The sequence below is a fragment of the Carcharhinus amblyrhynchos genome, chromosome 2 (genome assembly GCF_965287045.1).
Source record: "Carcharhinus amblyrhynchos chromosome 2, sCarAmb.v2.hapA, whole genome shotgun sequence".
NCBI classification, from domain to species: Eukaryota; Metazoa; Chordata; class Chondrichthyes; order Carcharhiniformes; family Carcharhinidae; genus Carcharhinus; species Carcharhinus amblyrhynchos.
The window spans coordinates 148,814,098-148,832,895 of record NC_137325.1 but is presented as its reverse complement, the minus strand read 5'-3'; the positions used below and the strand labels follow the sequence as shown (position 1 = coordinate 148,832,895).

The 18,798-nt window shown below is 44.1% G+C and overlaps 1 pseudogene; it reads right to left on the bottom strand.

Annotated features, from left to right (window-relative positions):
• Positions 1-15,044: 15,044 nt before the first annotated feature.
• LOC145360045 (protein rapunzel pseudogene) lies at positions 15,045-18,589 on the bottom strand (annotated as a pseudogene).
• Positions 18,590-18,798: the final 209 nt, after the last annotated feature.

The window sequence follows — 18,798 nt, the reverse complement described above, 5'->3', positions numbered from 1 at the left end:
TCAATACCCTTCACCCCACTGTCCCCAATCACTACTATGTTCCTTTTCACCTTCTCTTTGCCTATGTCCTGCTGCATCACTGTACCGTGTGCAGTTTGCTCACCGACCTCACCTCCCTTGTCCTCGTCCAGACTGGAAGCAAGTGCCTCAAACCTGTTATGCAGATTGAGAGGCTGAGGCCTCCGCTCCTCACCCTCCTTCCTCCTCTCAGCAGCCCCCTCTTGTTCCTGACCCTTAGAGTTAGCCAGTCTAGGGGGGGTGGATGTCACTTGCACCCCATTGACAATGTCACCCTCCCTCTCCCTGATGAGCCTCAGTGTCTGTAGCTCAGAGGCCAGCTCATCTACCTTGAGCTGGAGCTCCTCCAGCAACCTGCACTTACTGCAGACATGGTCACTGGGAAGGACCCTGGGGTCCACCAGTTCCCACATCATACAGAAACCACACATCACATGCCCCTCCATTATTCACTGTAGTAGTATTGAATATTTCAACACGAACTTACCTGGCCCTTTTTCTCTCCAGCCCTTTTGATATTAAGCCCTAGTAGCTCACTCTGCTTCCCTCTCATTCCGCTGCCCGCTCCGACGCTGCCCGCTGTCTATACCAGGCCTCCTTTTAAACCTAGCGCTGATTTAAAGCTTGCTGGTCCACAACTCCCTTCTAACCACTCCCTCAGAATTCTTAAAGCAGTAAATACAAAAAGCCCGCAAAAATGCTTTTAAATGCTTTAAACAGTTCTACAAGGTACAAAGTGCTTTAAACTTATTTAGACAGGTTTTTAACAGGTGGTTTCTTATCTCTCTCTCTGCTCCTTCACTCGTCTGCTCCAGCAAACAACACAGAGGTAAGTTTTTCACTCAGAGGGTGGTGAGTGAGTGGAATCGGCTGCCGTCGGTGGTGGTGGAGGCAAATTCATTGGGGTCTTTTAAGAGACTTCTGGATGAGTATATGGGATTTAATGGGATTGAGGGTTATAGATAGGCCTGGTAGATAGGGATATGATCAGTGCAACTTGTGGGCCAAAGGGCCTGTTTGTGCTGCAGTTTTCTATGTTCTATGTTCTAAAGAAGGATATGATGTGGATGTGCCGGCGTTGGACTGGGGTAAACACAGTAAAAAGTCTGTGCTTTATATGCTCTGTCTGAGGCCAGAACTCTCCATTCACCTGATGAAGAGGGAAACCTCGAAAGCTTGTGCGTTTACTATCAAATAAATCGGTTGGACTAAAACCTGGTGTTGTCAGACTTTTTACTAAAGATGGATAAGCAGACATTCCCCAAAATGAACCAGATTCTCACTGGGAGATTCAAACACCTTGGAGTGTTACAACATACAAGTCGTCTTGTGATGAGAAACTCACGGATAACTCCAGTCACGTTCCAGTATCATAAGACATAGGAGCAGAATTAGGCCACTCGGCCCATCGAGTCTGCTCCACCATTCAATCATGGCTGATATTTTTCTCATCCCCATTCTCCTGCCTTTTCCCCATAACCCCTGATCCCCTTATTAATCAGGAACCTATCTATCTCTGTCTTAAAGACACCCAATGACCTGGCCTCCTCTGCGGCAAAGAGTTCCACAGGTTCCCCACTCTCTGGCTGCAAAAATTCCTCCTCATCTCTGTTTTAAAGGATCGTCCCTTTAGCCTGAGGTTGTGCCCTGTGGTTCTAGTTTTTCCTACTACTGGAAACATCCTCTCTACATCCACTCTATCCAGGCCTCGCAGTATCCTGTAAGTTTCAATAAGATTCCCCCATCATCCTTCTAAACTCCAACAAGTACAGACCCCAAATCCTCAACAGTTCCTCATACGACAAGCCCTTCATTCCAGGGATCATGAGAACTAGGAGCAGGAGTGGGCCATCTGGGTCCCTCGAGCCTGCTCCGCCATTCAATAAGATCATGGCTGATCTTTTTGTGGACTCAGCTCCACTTACTGCCCGCTCACCGTAACCCTTAATTCCTTTACTGTTCAAACATTTATCTATCCTTGCCTTAAAAACATTCAATGAGGGAGCCTCAACTGCTTCACTGGGCAGGGAATTCCACAGATTCACAACCCTTTGTGTGAAGAAGTTCCTCCTCAACTCAGTCCTAAATCTGCTTCCTCTTATTTTCAGACTATGCCCCCTAGCTCTAGTTTCAGAACGAAAACTGCAGCAGGCGACGGTGCAGAGGGACCTCGGGGTCCTTGTGCATGAGTCGCAAAAACCCAGCCTGCAGGTGCAGCAGGTGGTCAGGAAGGCGAATGGGATGCTGGCCTTCATAGCGAGGGGGATTGAATATAAAAGTAGGGAGGTCTTGCTGCAACTGTATAGGGCATTGGTGAGGCCGCAGCTGGAGTACTGTGTGCGGTTTTGGTCGCCGCACTTACGCAAGGATATTTTGGCCTTGGAGGGAGCGCAGAGGAGGTTTACTAGGTTGATGCCGGAGTTGAGGGGGTTGAGCTATGAGGAGAGGCTGAATAAACTAGGCTTGTACTCGTTAGAGTTTAGAAGAATGAGGGGAGATCTCATTGAGACGTATAAGATGATGAATGGGATGGATAGGATAGAGGTGGAGAGGCTCTTCCCGCTCAGAAAGGACAGTCAGACTAGAGGGCACAGCCTCAAGATAAAGGGGGGGCGGTTTAGAACGGAGTTGAGGAGGAACTTCTTCACTCAAAGGGTGGTGAATCTCTGGAATTCTCTGCCCGTTGAAGTGGTGGAGGCTACCTCGCTAAATATTTTCAAGACGCGGGTTGATAGGTTTTTGATAAGAGAGGGGATTAAGGGTTATGGGGAGAGGGCGGGAAAGTGGAACTGAGCCACGACAGATCAGCCATGATCTTATTGAATGGCGGGGCAGGTTTGAGGGGCTAGATGGCCTACTCCTGCTCCTATTTCTTATGTTCTTATGTTCTTATGTAACATTCTTGTGACCCTCCTCTGAGCCCTTTAAAAGGCCAGCACATCCTTCCTTAGATATGGGGCCCAAAACTATTCACAATATTCCAAATGGAGTCTGACCAGAGCCTTATACAGTGATGTGGTGAAGTCCTTCTGTAAATTACAACATGGAACATGGTTTATTGCTCGACTTGAAACTCAGAGTCATCGAGTCATAGAGGTTTACTGCATGGAAACAGGCCCTTCGGCCCAACTTGTCCATGCTGCCCTTATTTTTAAAACCCCTAAGCTAATCCCAACTGCCCACATATCCCTCTATACCCACCTTACCCATGTAACTATCTAAATGCTTTTTAAAAGACAAAATTGTACCCGCCTCTACTACTACCTCTGGCAGCTTGTTCCAGACACTCACCACCCTCATTCTGAAAAAATTGCCCCTCTGGACACTTTTGTATCTCTCCCCTCTCACTTTAAACCTATGCCCTCTAGTTTTAGACTCCCTTATCTTCGGGAAAAGATATTGACTATCTACCTTGTCTATGCTCCTCATTATTTTATAGCCCTCTATAACATCATCCTTCAGCCTCCTACGCTCCAGAGAAAAAAGTCCCAGTCTATTCAGCCTCTCCTTATAACTCAATCCATCAAGTCCTGGGAGCATTCTAGTAAATCTTTTCTGCGCTCTTTCTAGTTTAATAATATCCTTTCCATAATAGGGGACCAGAACTGCACACAGTATTCCAAGTGTGTCCTTACCAATGTCTTGTACAACTTCAACAAGACATCCCAACTCCTGTATTCAATGTTCTGACCAATGAAACCAAGCATGCTGAATGCCTTCTTCACCACTCTGTCCACCTGTGACTCCACTTTCAAGGAGCTATGAACATGTACCCTTAGATCTTTGTTTTGTAACTCTCCCCAGTGCCTTACCATTAACTGAATAAGTCCTGCCCTGGTTCAATCTACCAAAATGCATCACCTCACATTTGTCTAAATTAAACTCCATCTAGCATTTGTCAGCCCACTGGCCCAATTGATCAAGATCCCACTGCAATTGGAGATAACTTTCTTCATTTTCCACTATGCCACCAATCTTGGTGTCATCTGGAAACTTACTAACCATGCCTCCTATATTCTCATCCAAATCATTAATATAAATAACAAATAACAGTGGGCCCAGCACTGATCCCTGAGGCACACCGCTGGTCACAGGCCTCCAGTTTGAAAAACAACTCTCTACAACCACCCTCTGGCTTCTGTCAAGAAGCCAGTTTTGTATCCATTTAGATACCTCCCCCTGGATCCTGTGAGATTTAACTTTATGCAACAACCTACCATGCGGTACCTTGTCAAAGGCCTTGCTAAAGTCCATGTAGACAACATTAACTGCACTGCCCTCATTTACCTTCTTGGTTACCCCTTCAAAAAACTCAATCAAATTTGAGAGACATGATTTTCTACTCACAAAGCCATGCTGACTGTCCCTAATCAATCCTTGCATCTCTAAGCGCCTGTCGATCCTGTCCCTCAAAATATCTTCCTATATATACGGCCTTTATAAATCGGAGTATTGAGTATAAAAGTTGGAGTGTTATGGTAAGGTTGTATAAGGCATTGGTGAGGCTGAGTTTAGAGTGTTGTGTACAAATTTACCCACCACAGATGTGAGGCTCACTGGCCTGTAGTTCCCAGGCTTTTCCCTGCAGCCTTTTTTAAACAAAGGCACAACATTTGCCACCCTCCAATCTTCAGGCACCTCACCCGTGACTGTCGATGATTCAAATATCTCGGCTAGGAGACCCACAATTTCCTCCCTAGTCTCCCACAATGTCCTACATAAGAACATAAGAAATAGGAGCAGGAGTAGGCCATCTAGCCCTTCGAGCCTGCCCCGCCATTCAATAAGATCATGGCTGATCTGTCGTGGCTCAGTTCCACTTTCCCGCTTTCTCCCCATAACCCTTAATCCCCTTGCCTACCAAAAACCTATCTACCCGCGTCTTAAATATATTTAGCGAGGTAGCCTCCACCACTTCAACGGGCAGAGAATTCCGGAGATTCACCAACCTTTGAGTGAAGAAGTTCTTCCTCAACTCCGTTCTAAGCTGCCCCCCGCCTTATAGAACAACAACAAAGAACAAAGAACAACCCAGCACGGGAAACAGGCCCTTCGGCCCAACGAGCCCGCGCCGCCGCATCACCCTACACCTACCCTGCCCTGCGTGTCTACGAGTGGAACCCCTAATGTAGCCAGATTCAGGGGAGAATAGTGTCAATTTGGTGTCAATACCAATCAGCCTAAGAGCACATCTTTGGGGTGTGGGAGGAAACCGGAGCGCCCGGAGGAAACCCATGCAACCACAGGGAGAATGCACAAACTCCCACAGACACAGGCCCAAATCCATGTATCTGCACAGCTAGCAGTGATAGTCACCGAGCTGTTGCGGCGCCCGTCTACCGGTCCAGGATCAAGCACACACACCGACACGAAGTACTAGGCCACTCCCAGAACCTCCAAGAGCAGCCCACGCACGACCCACCGTGTGCATGCCCCTTGTTTGACAACAAGGTGGACCTCCACCTGCAGAATAAAAAGACAAAAACGTTAACATATAAGTCTGCATTTCCGGTGTCTCCCGAGGCTCTGACCCTATTTAATACCCCCTACTATAACCCTCCATCCTTGTTTCGCTCATATGTCTATCTAAGTAAACCTTAAACAAGTCCAACGTTCCTGCCTCCACCACCCTACTCGGTAGCGCGTTCCATACCCCCACAACCCTCTGCGTGAAGAACCTTCCTCTCACATCCAAATTATACTTCTCCCCCCTCACCCTTAGATCATGACCTCTCGTATTTGTACCCAGTCTAGGGAGCAGCCTCTCACTATTGACTCTATCTATTCCCTTCAGTATCTAATATACCTCTATCATGTCTCCCCTCAATCTCCGTCTTTCCAAGGAGAAAAGTCCCAGTTTCTCCAACCTTTCCTTGTAACGCTGTGCCCTCTAGTCCTTGGATACACTTCATCAGGTCCCGGGGATTTATCTACTTGATGCACTTTAAGACTCATACTGAATGGGATCACTGTAGATCTATCTTGCACTTTGCTTCCTTTCTGCCCTGAAGCTCCCCTGCGGTCAGTAAATGTGCGTTAGTGAGAGGTGGCAGCGGGTCTTTCCATAGAGTGGGGAGTATGCTTGGTAGCAGAGAAAGTGCTCGATATCTGGGGTTGGCTGCTTGCAAGCCTTGACCACAATTCAGTCTACTTTAGGATACTAATGGAAAAAGATGAGTGCTGTCCGAAGGGGAGGGTGCTAAACGGGGGGAAGGCTAACTATAGCCGGATTAGGCAGGAACTTATAGATACTGATTGGGAGAGGTTGTTTGAGGGTAAGTCCATGTTCGGCATGTGGGAGTCTTTTAAGGGACAGCTGAAAAGGTTGCAAGAAAGACATGTGCCGGTTAAGAGGAAGGATGGGAAAGGTAGGATCAGGGAGCCGTGGATAACTAGGGAGATTGAGGACTTGGTCAGGAGGAAAAGAGATGCGTATGTTAGGTCTAAGCAACTGGGAACGGAGAGAGCATTGGAGGAATACAGAGAGAGAAGGAGAGAGCTCAAATGGGGAGTTAGAAGGGCGAAAAGGGGGCATGAAATGGTCTTGGCAGACAGGATTAAGGAATATCCAAAAGCATTTCACTCCGATGTTAGGAATAAAAAGGTGGTTAGAGGAAAAGTTGGTCCTCTTAGGGACAGTGGAGGGGAACTATGCCTAGAGTCTGAGGGAATGGGGGAGATCCTGAATGAATACTTTGCGTCAGTATTCACGAAGGAGAGGGACCTGTTTTCAGGTACTGTCTTGGAGGGAGTTGTAGACCTGTTAGAGGAAATATCTATTACGAGGGAGGAAGTGTTATGGTTTTTAGGTAGTATTAAAACTGATAAATCTCCGGGGCCTGATGGCATTTATCCTAGGCTGCTTAGGGAGACGAGGGATGAAATTGCTGGGCCTCTGACGCAAATCTTTTTCTCTTTGGACACAGGTGAGCTCCCAGAGGACTGGAGGATAGCAAACGTGGTACCGTTGTTTAAAAAGGGTAGTAGGGTTAACTCGGGTAATTTTAGGCCTGTAAGTTTGACGTCAGTGGTAGGAAAGTTGTTGGAAAGGATTCTTAGGGATAGGATGTATAAGCATTTAGAGTGTGGCAATTTGATTAGTGATAGACAGCATGGATTTGTACAGGGGAGGTCGTGCCTTACGAATCTGGTAGAATTTTTTTGAGGACGTGACAAAAACGGTCAACGAAGGACAAGCCGTGGATGTCGTCTACATGGATTTCAATTAGGCATTTGACAAAGTTCCTCATGGCAGGTTGGTGGAAAAGGTTAAGGCTCATGGGATACAAGGACAGGTGTCTAGATGGATTGAGAACTGGCTTGCTAAGAGGAGACAGAGAGTAGTAGTGGAAGGGTCCTTTTCTAGCTAGAGGTCTGTAACTAGTGGTGTGCCACAGGGCTCAGTACTGGGACCTTTGTTATTTGTAATATACATAAATGACTTGGAAGAGGGCGTACGTGGTGTGATCAGCAAGATTGCAGATGACACAAAGATGGCTGATAGTGAGGAGCAGTGTCAGGCAATACAGCAGGATATAGATAGGCTGGTATATTGTGCTGAGAAATGGCAGATGGAATTTAATCCAGATAAATGCGAGGTGATGCATTTTGGAAGAAATAATGTAGGGGGGAGTTACACAATAAATGGTAGGCCTATTAAGAGTATAGAAACGCTGAGGGACCTGGCGGTGCAAGTACACAAGTCCTTGAAGGTGGCAGTACAAGTGGAGAGTGTGGTGAAGAAAGCCTATGGTTTGCTTGCCTTTATAGGAAGGGGTATAGAGTACAAGAGCTGGAGTCTAATGTTGCAGTTGTATAGAACGTTGGTTCGCCCGCATTTGGAGTACTGCGTCCAGTTCTGGTCGCCTTACTACCGGAAGGCCGTGGAGACCCTAGAGAGAGTGCAGAGGAGGTTTACCAGGATGATGCCTGGCATGGAAAGACTGAGCTACGAGGAAAGATTGGGCAAATTAGGACTGTTTCCTTAGAAAGGCGGAGAATGAACAAAACAAAGAGGTGTATTTGTTCTTTGTTTGTTTATTGTCTACTTCCCATCATGCTGAGCAATTGGACCGTTAGTTGGCCAAGGTTCACAAGGCACACATTAAGAATACATTTCAAGATTATAATACTTGGTTAACTTATGGTTGTACAGGCAATACCTTTCCATATCTTGCATTAGGCAGGTGATGAATCCTTATGCTATATATAAGGCACCTTGTAATCTTTGCCTCAACCTACTCTACTTTTTATCATAAATTTAAGATGAGGGCCTTTTATATAACATAGAACACTACAGCACAAACAGGCCCTTCGGCCCACAAGTTGCACTGATCATATTCCTACCTGCCAGGCCTACCTATAACCCTCAATCCCATTAAATCCCACGTACTCATCCCGAAGACTTTTAAAAGACCCCAATGAGTTTGTCTCCACCACCACCGACGGCAGCCGATTCCACTCACCCACCACCCTCTGAATGAAAAACTTACCCCTGACATCTCCTCTGTACCTACTCCCCAGCACCTTAAACCCGTGTCCTCTCGTAGCGACCATTTCAGCCCTGGGAAATAGCCTCTAAGAACACCCGATCTATGCCTCTCAACATCTTATACATTCTATCAGGTCACCTCTCATCCTTCGTCTCTCCAGGGAGAAAAGACCTAGCTCCCTCAACCTATCCTCATAAGGCATGCCACCCAATCCAGGCAACATCCTTGTAAATCTCCTCTGCACCTATTCAATAGCCTCCATATCTTTCTTGTAATGAGGAAGGATATACTCAGAGTTTTATACTATCTCCCTTCACTCTTGCTGACCCCAGCTTATGAAAATTTCATTAAATTTTCATTTCAAACAGCCTTTATGAGATTACTCGTCAAGTGATATACTGTTAGATTATTACCTCACTTTTTTCAGTGTTCTCCCTCGTTTTCTTGATCTCTTGACAGAAACTTTCTACACATATATTTAACTTGTTGCTTATCCCATTCCACCACTGTATATTTTTGATTTGATTTATTATTGTCACGTGTATTAATATACAGTGAAAAGTATTATTTCTTGCACACTATACAGACAAAGCATACCATTCCTAGAGATGGAAAAGAGAATGCAGAATGTAGTGTTACAGTCATAGCTAAGGTGTAGAGAAAGATCAACTTAATGCAAGGTAGGTCCATTCAAAAGTCTGACAGCAGCAGGGAAGAAGCTGTTCTTGAGTCAGTCGGTACGTGACCTCAGACTTTTGTACCTTTTTCCCGATGGAAGAAGTGGAAAAGAGAATGTCTGTGGTCCGTGGGGTCCTTAATTAATGTAGCTACTGCTCAGGGAAAGATCTGAAGTCTCAATGAAAGGGGCTATTTGTGAGTTATAGAAAAGACAGTCAAATTTTCTGTCAATATATAAAAAGGAAGAGAGTAACTAAAGTAAACACCATTTAATACAATCATGGCTGATACCTTTTACTTAAATGCCTTTAATACCCCCTAACCTCACATTGTAAAAGGTTATGGGGACAGTGGGTGTAAAAGACATTGAAGTGTCTGATCAGCCATTATCGTATTAACTGAGGAGTGGGCTCGATGGGCTGAATGGCCTACTCCTGTCCTATATTCCCAGTCCCTTAAAGAATGAGACTTGGGAATTAATCATGGGGGAAAGAAGGGAATGGCAGTGACTTAGAACAAACATTGTGTAACTGTCCTTATAATAGAGATATAAAAAGAATGTGAAAAGTAACAATAGGAAATCAATGTCTAAAGGGAGGAACTCAAAACAATCACTGTCACCGGAGAAAAAGCATTCAGAACACTCATGGAGCTAAAGCTTGACAAGTTCCTGGGCCGAGAGACTGCGATTGTGGATGCATTGGTTTCTGGAAAGGCTCCAGCAGATTGGAGAACATTAAGTGTAACACCTCTATTCAGGAAAGGAGGGACACAGACAGCTGGAAACTATAGGCCAGTTAACCCTGGCGTTCACTACAGAGGAAGTTGTACAGCCCATTTTAAAAATCGTAATACCATCAGGCAGAGTCAACATGGTTTTGTGAAAGGGAAATCATGTTTGAAAAAAAAATTAGAATTCTTTAAGGATTTTAAGAATAGGATGTATAAAGGGGAACCAGAAGATGTGATGTATTTTAATTCCCACAAGGCATTCAATAAAATGCCACATAATGATAAGTGCTTATAGTGTTTGGGGGGAGGCAGAATGATGATGTACTAGTCTGAATAGTGGATTGACTAACTAACAGGAAACACAGAGTGTGGATAAATGGGTAATGTTCAGGATGGCAAAATAATTAATAGAGTCAAAGGGATCAGTGCCAGGCTCTCAGCTATTTATGATCTACATGAGTTAAATGCAGGAATGGAATGTATTGTAGGCAAATTTGCTCTTGGTACAAAGATAGGGGAAAAGTGAATTGTGAGAAGGATATAAGGTGAAGTGAGTTGGCAGAAATCTGACAGATGGAGCATAATGTGGGGAAATGTGAGCTTATCCAATTTAGCAGGCAGAAAAACTGGATGCTCTTTAAATAGAGACTGCAGAATGCTGCAGTACAGAAGGATCTGGGTGTCCTTGTGCATGAGTCACAAAAAGTTAGTATGTATGTACAGGAAGTAATTATGAAGGCAAATACTTACTGCGAGAGAGATGGAGTATACATTCATAAGATATAGGAGCAGAATTAGGCCATTCAGCCCATTAAGTCTGCTCCACCACTCGATCATGGCTGATATGCTCCTCATCCCCATTTTCCCGCCTTCTCCACATAACCCTTCAACCCCATTACCAATTAAAAATCTGTCAAACTCCTCCTTAAATTTACTCACTATCCCAGCATCCACCGCACTTTGGGACAGCGAATTCCACAGATTCACAACTCTTTGGGAGAAGTGGTTTCTCCTCAACTCTGTTTTAAATTTGCTGCCTCTTATCCTAGGATTATGACCTCTCATGCTATCATTTAATATACCTCAATTTGATCTCCCCTCATTCTTCTAAATTCCAGAGAGTATCGGCCTAAACTGTTCAATCTCTCTTCATATGACAAACCCCTCATCTCTGGAATCAATCTGGTCAACCTCCTCTGAACTGCCTCCAATACCACTACATCTTTCCACAAATAAGGGGACCAAAACTGTGCACAATACTCCAGGTGCGGCCTCATCAATGCCTTGTATAGTTGCAGCATCACTTCCTTCCCTTTATATATTCCTTTAGCTATAAATGCCTACATTCCATTCGCTTGCTTTAGTATCTGCTGTACCTGCATGCTGGTTTTCTGTGACTCATGAACAAGGACACCCTCTGCACTGGAGCACCCTGAAGTCTCTCCCCATTTCGATAGTAAGTCACTTTCCCATTTTACTGACCAAAATGCATGACCTCACACTTATCCACGTTAAACTCCACCTGTCACATTTTGGCCCACTCTCCTAACCTATTTATATCCATTTGTAAGGTTCTTGTTTCCACATTGCAACTTACTGCCCCGCCTATTTTTGTGTCATCTGTAAATTTGGCTCTAGAATCTTCTATCCATGTATCCAAGTCATTAATATAGATTGTAAATAGCCAGGGCCCAAGGACTGAACTGTGTGACACACGAGAAAAAAACCCCATTTATCCCGACTCTGTCTTCTCTCCATCAGCCAGTCACCTATCCAAGTTAATAAATTACCCCTAATCCCATGTGATTTAACCTTGTGAATTAACTTTTTGTGCAGAACATTATCAAATGCCTTCTGGAAGTCCAGCTACACTATATCCACAGGATCTTCATTATCCACTATGCTTGTTGCATCCTCAAAGAACTCCAGCAAATTGTTCAAACATGAATTGTCTTCATAAAAACATTCTGACACTGATGGATAGTGTTCTGAATTTCCAAATGTCCTGATATTGCTGCTTTCTTGATAATTGATTCTAACACTTTCCCAACAGCAGATATTAAACTACTCGGTCTGTGAGTTCCCACATTTTGCCTCCCTCCCTTTTTGAATAAGGGAATTACATTATCATTTTTCCAATCCACTGGAACCTTATCCCATGTCCAGGGAATTTTGAAATATTAGAACCAATGGATCCATTATCTCCACCCCCATCACCTTTAATAACCTAGGCTGCAGGCCATCTGGCCCCGGGGACTTATCTACCCTCAATCCCAATAGTTTGTTGAGTACCTTTTCCTTATTGATGTTGATTGTTTTAAGTTCTACCCTTTCTATTACCTCTGACTTGCCCATTCTGATAGGATTGATACTAGTGTTCTCCACTGTGAAAACTGAAGCAAAGTATTGATTTAGTGTCTCTAGCTCTATAATAGTATGGAAGCCTTGTGACTATTGTACAGAATGTTCAGAAGACCACACGTGTAGTATGGTGTACAGTTTGAAGTCTCCTTTTTTAAGGAAAGATTCAGAAAAAGTTTGATTCCTGAGATGAAGGATTTGCCTGATGAGGAAGGGTTGAGCAGGTTGGGCCTGTACTCATTGAAGTTTAGGAAAATGAGAGGTGAAGGTGTTGAAACTTATGAAGTTCTGTGGTGGGTGGTGAGGGGACATGGTTTGCCAGGATAGATACCGAGAGGATGTTTCTCCACCGAGGAGAATCTAAAACTGGGGGAGGTAGTTTCAAAATAAATGGCTTCTCATTTAAGACAAAGACGAAGGCAATGTCTTTTCAGAGGATAATGTATCTTAGCAATTCCCTTACCCAGAGAGTAGTCGGGACTGGCTCATTGGTTATACTCAAGGCTCAGTTGGTAACAGTTATGACCTTTGAGGGAGTTAAGACTTATGAGGAGCCCAGAGGGAGTAGTCAGCTTTAAAGTTATAATCAGATCAGAGATAATAGCCCAACAGGCTCAAGGGGCCAAAGGGAGTAACTTCTCCCTCTACTTTGTTATGATCTTATCCATTGTTCAAACATCCACTTTTCCTCTGGATTGCCAGGTTGTTTCCAAAGAAACAAGGTGATTTCTGTCAATGGGCGTTTGTTCCGAATTGATTTAGTTGCCAGTCAGAAGCAATTATTGAGTTTATTCCGCACATTGCAGTGAACAATCAGAACCAACTTTATTTTAACAATTCCAGTCTTTTTAAGCAAATCTGAGTATTACTGAATTACAGGATTATTACACACAGAGGGGGACACAGCTCTCTGAATGAGCTATTCAATTAGTGCCATTCTCCTGCCTTCTTCTCAAAACCCTGCACAATAATCCTTTACAAATCATCCAGAACAGTGATTACAGGGTTAAACAGAATGAGTACAAGATATCAGCGAGTGTCCCTGTTAGAGGGATATTGTACATTACAGACTGAGCGACAGAGATCAGATTATTACAGATCTATTTATTAGAAATGAAAAAGCCATGATTGATTCAGTGAACTATTTCAATGCTTGCACATTGTTTACACACATGTTGGTGCATTGTACAATCTTCTGTCTTATTCTGCCCTAAAGACCATCTCCTTTCCTCACTGATAATGGCTAGAATTCTCCAGCTGTTCACACCAGTCACATTTTCCAGTCCCGCTGGCAGAGCACTTTTGCCTGTGTTTTTCCCACCTGTGAATGGGAATTTCCATTGACAGTGATGATACCAGAGAATCCCACCACTGGCAAACAACCTGCCACCTCCCGCCAGCAGGAAACACACAGCTGGGGGGGCGGGGCCGGAGAATCCCACCCAATATCTTTATATTTTCCCTCGGTCACATCATTCTTCACTCGCTGTGAGGAAAAGCTAGTTAACACAGCTATAATATGGAGTGACAGTGTTCAGGAGACTTGGTTAGAATTCATAGATTAGCTAGAAAATCTCCAGAGAATTATGGCTTCAGAAATCAACGTAATGAGAATGGGGGTGCCTCATCGATAGACATCATTCAGCACTTTGCTGGAATACTTCTATTGTGTTAGCCTGGTGAGATTTGGTGAGATACAGTACTCACAGCCACAATCTGTTGTACAAGTTCCTGCTGCTTCAGACATTCACAATGAAACACCTTCGATTCCAGTTTCGGGTCACTGTCTGTGTGGAGTCTGCACATTCTCCCTGTGTCTGCGTGGGTTTCCTCAGGGTGCTCCACTTTCTTCCCACACTCCACAGATGTGTGGGTCGGGTTAATTGGCTGTGCTAAACTGCCTCTTAGTGTCAGGGGGATGAACAAGGTAAATGTATGGGGTTACGGGGATAGGGATTGTTTTCAGTGCAGGCTCAATGGGCCAAATGGCCTTCTGCACTGCAGGCATCCTATGACTCTATGACCTTGAGGTAAGAATAGAACCCCTACACTGCACCAACCACAATCCCAACTGTAACCTGCTACTTCCCCTGACACTAATGGACAATTTAGCATGGCCAATCCACCTAACCTGCACATCTTTCGAGTGTGTGAGGAAACTGGATTACCTGGAGGAAACCCATGCAGACATGGGGAGAAGGTGCCAACTCCACACAGACAGTGACCCAAGCAGAGAATTGAACCTGGGTCCCTAGTGCTGCGAGGCAGCAGTACTAACCACTGTGCCACTGTCCCATCCCACTTTCCTATCAGATCTTAAACTTCAACAATCAGGTTCAGAGATTGAAGTCCTGACTTTAGAAGAGCGAAAATGCAAACACCAGCATGAGATGTGTATTCACCTGAAGGTCAGTTTCTAGATCAATAAGACTCTGTTCTGCTTTTACTGAGATTTAAACAAATACAGCTCCAGTTTCTTGTTTCATGAGAGTCTCTCACAACACATTGAGGTGAGAGTTGCTAGTATTGCTGTAAGGAACTGATTTCTGTATGGAATTTGTACTTTGCTGAGTTTTAGGAATGATATATCTCCTTAGTTAACTCCTCATTTGATATGAAATATTGACAAAGAAAGCCAAGTGTATCCATTTAATAAATTTCAAATTCCATCCCATTTCTAAACATCAAAAGTTTCACCCAAAATCAACAAACAGGTTATTTTCTGACCAGCTATCATTGATACAAGGGAACGGGGCAGGAGTTTTATGTTGAGTGGACACACAGGGTGACTCCACTGTAGGTTTCCCAGAAATGACAATTGTTTGGAAAATTCTTGTGAACCCACAGGTCTTTGTAGCGTTTCACTGTGTGTACGACATGTCCTGCAGGAAGGTTACTGTGCACAAATTTAGCAACCTCCCTTGCATCATCCCAACCATCCTTCCCTTCCATTAACTGCCTTATTTGTGCCTCATTAAGTGGAGTTTTTGGATCAATGGCAAAGGAAACAATAACATTTACACCATTGAGTCTGAAAAAGTGAAACCGATTTGGTCCAATGACACAATGATTGTCGAAGCCACTGACAGGATCATAGACCCGCACTGACCATTTTACCCAGTCATATTTGCCTGTTAAAGCTTCAATTATATAAGTTGCACACCCCTTGTTATCTCGCTCACCCTTGTTCTTTATCAGACCCTCAACATCTATTTCTGCTTGCTCTGCAAATTCCTTTATGCACTGATCTATCATGGATTTCATTTTCTCCTCAACTTTGGCAATTTTCTCATTCCATTCTCTCTTTAGTGCCTCTACATCAGTCCCAGTGACGGTAGCGTGACCCACCAGGGCAATCAGGCCAATACAGAAAAGTTCCTTCAGCCTGGAGCAGAGAGCTTCCATGAGGCGTCGGTTTCTCTGGTCATATTTCATGGCAGTCTCCAGAATGGGTTTGCCAAAGATGGCAGAATATCCCATCACAGCATCAAAGAGAGTGTGAAGGTTCTGGTCACCTTTAGTCACATCAAAGTGTGTGAGAAACTCTCGTTTCTCATTTTCCCGGAACTCTGGTGATGCGTTCAGGATGTCCATGTACTTCCGGAACTGGTTTTTCAGATTCTCTTCAATGGGGAAATATTGATTATTAATGGTACTTTTCTCTATCTCCCAAAGCACTTGTTTAATCTGATCTGAAATGACATCTAGTTGGTCTCTGACTGTCTGAAACTGCTCCTTCATGTATGTGAGCTCTTCACTCTCTCGTTTTCCTAAAACAAGTTTAAGTATGATCCCAGCTACCTGGAAAATGGGCTTCAGTACTCCTGATATTGTGGAAAACCTTTCTCTTTTCTGAAATATTTGCATTGCCATCTTTGCATCGTTCATGTTTGCCTTGAGTTCAGCAATAGCTTGATCCAGTTCTTTGTCATTTGCCATGTTGTTTCTGAGGGTTCGTTGCTTACAGCAGAAGTCACTGAAAATAAAACATTGGCATTTAACTTGAGTAGGCTAAATTACATTAAATACGCTATCCGAATCAGTAAGTTAAATCACTACTGTGATATCTTTCATTGGCAAGTAATAGCCAAGAATTGTGGCAGAGCAGCCAAGTTAATAATTAAAGAAGGTTTGCATTAATGGAATGCCTCATCATATCTCAAACAAATGACTGTTGAATGTGAGGGCAGCTGTTGGTTAGTGAATAGCAACCTCCCAAAAACAGTGTAATATTGGTGCTGTTGGGGGAGGAGTATTGGCCACGAAATGATGAGAATTCTATTCTGTGATTAGGACCCTCAACATTGTGATCTCCCCGTGATCGATCCATGTGTCTCTCTAAATCAAAGTGCCTTTTTAATAAGGGGTTTCCCAAAACTGCCGCGTATCTGACTGTTGTTTAAACAATCATTGGAGGGTGTTTATCATTATGATATTATGTTTATTATGGAGGTGTCATGGTAGCACAGTGGTTAGCACTGCTGCCTCACAGCGCCAGGGATCCAGGTTCAATTCCCGGCTTGGGTTGCTGTGTACTCTGCACATTCTCCCCATGTCTGCGTGGTTTTCCTCTGCAGGCTCCAGTTTCCTCCCACAGTCTGAAAGGTGTGCTGGTTAGGGTGCATTGGCCGTGCTAAATTCTCCCTCAGTGTACCCAAACAGGCACCAGAGTGTGGTGACTAGGCGATTTTCACAGTAACTTCATTGCAATGTTAATGTAAGCCTACGCATAACACTGATAAATAAGCACTACTCGCTAACTGGGGATGATTCTGGAATCAGAATATCATCCCTGACTTTTTTCTGCGCTGCAAACCATCTCTTGAACCCCTCCCCCCATAAAATACAAGGAGCTTATGGACTTTATTCTCACTAAGTCCAAGATCATGTGCAACAGGTGGTCAGGAAGGCGAATGGGATGCTGGCCTTCATCGCGAGGGGGATTGAATATAAAAGTAGGAAGGTCTTGCTGCGGCTGTATAGGGCATTGGTGAGGCCGCAGCTGGAGTACTGTGTGCAGTTTTGGGCGCCGTACTCACGCAAGGATATTTTGGCCTTGGAGGGAGTGCAGAGGAGGTTTACTAGGCTGATGCCGGAGTTGAGGGGGTTGAGCTATGAGGAGAGGCTGAATAAACTAGGCTTGTACTCGTTAGAGTTTAGAAGAATGAGGGGAGATCTCATTGAGACGTATAAGATGATGAATGGGATGGATAGGATAGAGGTGGAGAGACTCTTCCCGCTCAGAAAGGATAGTAGGACTAGGGGGCACAGCCTCAAGATAAAGGGGGGGCGGTTTAGAATGGAGTTGAGGAGGAACTTCTTCACTCAAAGAGTGGTGAATCTCTGGAATTCTCTGCCCGTTGAAGTGGTGGAGGCTGCCTCGCTAAATATTTTTAAGACGCGGGTTGATGGGTTTTTGATGAGAGAGGGGATTAAGGGTTATGGGGAGAGGGCGGGAATGTGGAACTGAGCCACGACAGATCAGCCATGATCTTATTGAATGGCGGGGCAGGCTCGAAGGGCTAGATGGCCTACTCCTGCTCCTATTTCTTATGTTCTTATGTTCTTATCATCCAATTTACTGTCATTGTCATACACTAGTCCATGTGCCAAACTACCTTTCACACTTGTCCTTGCCTTAAACTTGCATCTTTCTCCAATCTCCTTCCAATGTCCCCTTACTCTAAACGTACCTTCTCCTCGTGCTGTTCCCCCGATCCTATTCCCACTAAATTGTTACACATCCAACTCTTCCTCCTGTCTGTACGTTAGCTGCTATTTTTAATAGTTCTCTCTTTTCTGGCGTTGTTGCCCTCTGGATGGCAAGGAGCCACATTGGGACTGTTCCTTTAATATGACACACCTGAAAGAATTGTGGCTTAGAATGAAAAACATTTCAAAGATATACTTTGGTTGTGTTAGTTAATGTGAGACTTATCTTTTTCTTTGGTATCAGTTACCTTTTAATTAATGTTTGATCTTTGTTAATTTTAGTTTGTTTGTTACAATAAAGATGTTTAGCAGAGAAATTTTGTCTTTTGTTATTTCTGTTGGCGTTGGAGGAATTCCTATCTTTTAAAAGGTCACTGCAGGGATCATAACAGATGCAATAGGATAGATACAGAGAACTATTTCCTCTGACAAGGGCATTGAGAACAAGGGGGGCAGAACCTTAGAGTTAGATCCAGGATTGTTTGGAGCGAAATTAAGAAGCAATGTTTCACATAAAGTACAATGAAATCTGTCAGTCTTTGCCTGGAGACTGAGAGAAAGACTTACATTTATTTAGCACCGCTCACACTCTCAGGATGTCCAAAGCTGAAAAGACGCTGAAGTACCGTTGGTCAGAAGTCACTTTAGCTACAGCTATCAAGAAAACAAAATGGGTAAATAAAGTTTACATACAGATTATCTGGGACCTAATTTACTAGCTGAACACAGTCGAAAATTTGAATGGTTTTCTGCTGTTCGTCAGTTAATCTTTACTGATTTATTGCTCTCCGTTCCACTCTGTGGG